Here is a 4298-nt window from a genome sequence, read left to right as displayed (position 1 = left end):
TATATTTTTGTGATGTGATGTTTGTTATTGGTGTATTTATACCATTTTAGGTGCTTTTGTGAAAAGAATGAAAGTTGCAAGAAAAAAGTTGAAATGTGAAAAAAGAATATATTTCAAAAGCAGCATTGCCAAAATAATCCGTGACCCACAGGTTATCAGAAATCCGCAAGATAGAAATTGGTGTTACTTTTACCCGTGCCCACGTGTTATCAGACGTGCAGTAGGTGGACATTGAAGATTACAAAGTTGAGTGCTGATAGGAACTTGTTGTAGAGCTACTTTATTTCTTTATAAAATATTTTGAGAATTTTGGTAGGAATAGAACTAAAAACAAAAGAAAGTAAAGGTCAATGGAAAACATGATTTATTGTCTCTCCTACCATATTGAGAAACTAGCATAAAAGAAAGAAAGTGGGCAAGAGAAAGACATCTTTTGGATGGGGAATTTTGAAGAACAGAGGGAGAAGATGAGAAGACGAGTGGAGGAGCAAGATCTGGCGCCGAAGTGGCAGACCATTTACGCCCAGCTTTCGACTCCATGAGTTCTTCTATATTTTTCTCTTTTGGTTTCGATCTACATAGAATGAACTAACTTAGTTTTCACTAAGGTTTTTGGGAAGTCTAATTGAGATAATATTTTAAGTATTTTTACCGGATTAATCTACAACTTTATTTTCATATATTTGCAAATTATTATGCTTGTTCTTATAATTTGAGAGTCTGATCATCTCTTGAGTTTAATTGATTATGTTGATGAATTGGAAAGGATTTGGCATAGTGCATAGGGTAATTTGTAGTGTGAATTGAATGATATGTTGACACACATAGGCATGATTCATCCAGTTGCATAGGTTGTTCACAGATCTATGCATTATTGTCACGAGTTTTAGATTGGAGAAATTCACTATTTTTTTTTATAATAATAGGTTTGGTATAGCTCAAAGAGTGCATCGAATTAATTTGGGAAGAACCTCGGTATATGAAAACACTTGCATGTTAGATTTATTTGTTAAATTGCGCATATTGAATCAATTAGGTGGATCTATAGCCTTAGCATTTTTCTCATTATCAAATTTTCTGCAATACTTTTGTTTATCTTGTTCTCTTTAGTAGATATTTTTCGTAGTCATAATCCATCCATTGATTCTCGATCATCCAAATAATTGTACATTAGTCATAGTTTTGATAATTATTTCATTTAAATCTTCATGGAATTGATATTTATTATACTACTTGATAGCTAGTGCACTTGCTAGTGATACATAAATATTTTGACAATTTTGCAAGCACTTTAAAAAAGTGCTTTTTAGCTTTTGGCTTCCAAAAAGTACTTTTGAAGTATTTTGAATTATAATTACTGTACCAAAAAAGATAATCATGTCATCAATATGCACAAAAGTAAAAACTTCCAAATTACGAGCCGAAAAATGCTATTTCCTCTATTTTAAATATATAGGTATTACCGGAGAGGGACAAATGTGATCTTCCCTAAAATATTATCAAATTATATATAAATTGGATAATTTTATTTATTCTCAATTATTTGTGTACATAAAGTTAAAAAAAAAAAAAGAAGAAATACATATGTCAGTAATTTTTACATCATCCATCAAAAATAGAATTTTTCTTCCTGAAAAATTCAAAGCACTACGAAACTAAAATAAAAATAGTTAATGTGACACAAACTTAAATAATAGTATAAAAATTATTACTAGTTATGTATATTAAAAAATGATCATTTTTATTTTATGACAAGAAAAATTAATAAAATTTCATTTATAATGAGAATTGTACGGAAAAATATGAATTATGGATAATTTTTAAAAAATTAAATTATTATTATTATTGTCAAATATTTAGATTAATAATTTTAATATGATCGATCATCATCATATAAATAATTTTGGTAGGAAATTCAATCATGATTGGAGGATGTCCCCATGATCCAATCCATCCACATCATTAGATTCATGAAAAATGATTCATGCTTTAAATTATTGTGTTTATAGACCAAAAATAGACCTTAGCCATTTTCGTTGTCGTTGCCTTGATGTTCATCATTACAACATGGTATTTGTTGTCTTGAAATAATTATTTAATTTCTAGTTGGCAAATTTATGCAACATTATATGATTAGTTAAATTTGTCCCCAAATACGCTCCACCCTACATAAAAACATAAAAATATAAATTAAGACAAAATTTTAAAATAAAAATTCTTGCCTAAATATATATATTTTTTAATTTTATGCAAAGCAAGTCATTATATATAAATTAATTTCTAGCTAATTTAATTTGACAAAATAAATCCCTCCTCCACCCTCTCCGGTGGGTCGTCTGGCTGGCTCATGTCCCTGATCGATGTAGATTCTTCTTGGATCACTCCCACCAAATTATGCACAGCCGTAGCGATTTCGTTTACTGAACTGAATTGACATTCCTCCTCCACCTGCGTATAAAATTTCAATTCACTTAAATATGTCATTCTACAATTTGTATCTATTGTTTATTTTTCGGTATTTAATTATTTTTATATACAGTGTTTGAATTTCACTGAAAATATACTTATAAACATATTTCAATGTGGACAAAAAGATTTGTTTTTGAAATAGTATTTGCATTAATTATTTTTGTTTAAGTAGTTTAAAAATATAAAAAAATTAGTTATAAACCCAAACAGTCCCTTAAACTTGAGGCGATCATTTTAGTACAAGTGATGTGTTTTGCATCTTTCTGTCTTGTGGGTGGCACGTGCTTATGTTCCATGTAAAGATTCTTGATCAGTGTACGGACAAGGGCAAAATTGGAAATCTAGCAACATTTATTACCTTGACACTGAAAGAGTAGAGCACTGACTGACCAACGGTGGTGATGTTGAGGTGGAGAATTGTGAGGCCAATAGATTGCATTCCGGCGCCCCCCCCCGGCCCCCTCGATCCCCGCAATCCCCGCCCGCCTCTCGGCTGTTGCATCTGCAGCAGCCGGCGTGGAGTTGCTGCTTGGATGAGTCGAGTATTGCGGAAAGGTGAAAAAGTTAGAGAATACGTCCGAGCTTGGGACGTCTTGATGTTGTTGGTCAGTCGACTTATGAGTCTCGAGAAATTGGAGAAGTTGTTCTAGCTCCTTCACGAAATTTATTGCACCACCAACGATCGACGCTTGATCTCCCTAACAGATTCAAATAATACACAAAAATATATTTAATAATAATATTTATAAAAAAAATTGATCTCGAGCGCATGTGAAAATATTAAATAACATATATTATGCTATATTACACGAAATAGTAACATTAATAATTTATTTATTTTTGAGGTTAGGCAATATTTGATTTACCAACAAGGGGATTAAATTTTTCTATTGCAAATCGTGTTCCTTCCCCAACTTCATTCAACATACACATATCACGTGTATAAAATTTTATTTTAAATAAAATATATAATATTATTTTTATATACATAGCATATATATTTAATAAAATAGGAGATAAAATATGATTTACAACAAAAATTGAATTGACTAGGAGGCGACTCAGAGAGGTACAAACATATCCTACCAAACAAATTCATACACAAAAATATATGCATGCATACGCGAATACGTACAATAATTAGTTTCAGTTCTATTTTTAAATATTTATGCATTTCTATTGTTGGGGGGTGGGGGTGGGGGGGTATACCCTTTGAGCATAAGAAGGTGGCATCAAGGAGCGGAGGGCGGCGAGGTAGTCATTCATCTGTCGCCGGCGGTTCCTCTCCACCGCAATATGAGTCATTCTCTGGTTCTCCATTTCCTCCTTGTTCTTCAAGCTCCTAGTCCGCCGTCTCTTCCGCCTGCCAGCCGCCACCGGGGGGGAGCATACTCCTGATCCCGGAAAGAACCCATCTCCGGGTGCGGCTCCGCCACAAGTCTCCGGCGAGGAGGTGGTGTTCTGAGCAACAGAAGAAGGCGGAGGAGAATCCCAGTACCCGTTGGAAAACTGTTCTCCCTTGATATCAACAAGATTTTGAGTAGCTGGATTCTCTTCTTGAATGGCCTGCTGGAGGCCGAGGCCGAAGCCGTAGCCTCCCACTGCCGCCGTGTAATTGTAGTCTCTGCCGCCGTAGGTAAAAGGATCTTGCTGGTAAATCACAGCCTCCAGAGCCATTCTCTCTCTCTTTCTTACTTTCTCTCTCTTGCAATTTTTGTCTGATCAACACACTTTTTCCCTTTTCCTCACAGGAGAACTACACGTAAAGAGAGGGCATAGGTAAAAGAAGCTGTGGTTGGTCTCCATTTAAAGGATTCAGCAAAAGAATT

General features: G+C 34.0%; 1 pseudogene; it reads right to left on the bottom strand.

The window, feature by feature from the left end:
* LOC105176426 lies at positions 1920-4298 on the bottom strand (annotated as a pseudogene).

Source organism: Sesamum indicum, linkage group LG13 (assembly GCF_000512975.1).
Source record: "Sesamum indicum cultivar Zhongzhi No. 13 linkage group LG13, S_indicum_v1.0, whole genome shotgun sequence".
Classification (NCBI taxonomy): Eukaryota; Viridiplantae; Streptophyta; class Magnoliopsida; order Lamiales; family Pedaliaceae; genus Sesamum; species Sesamum indicum.
The sequence above is the reverse complement of the archived record's forward strand: the minus strand, read 5'-3'. Positions and strand labels throughout refer to the sequence as shown.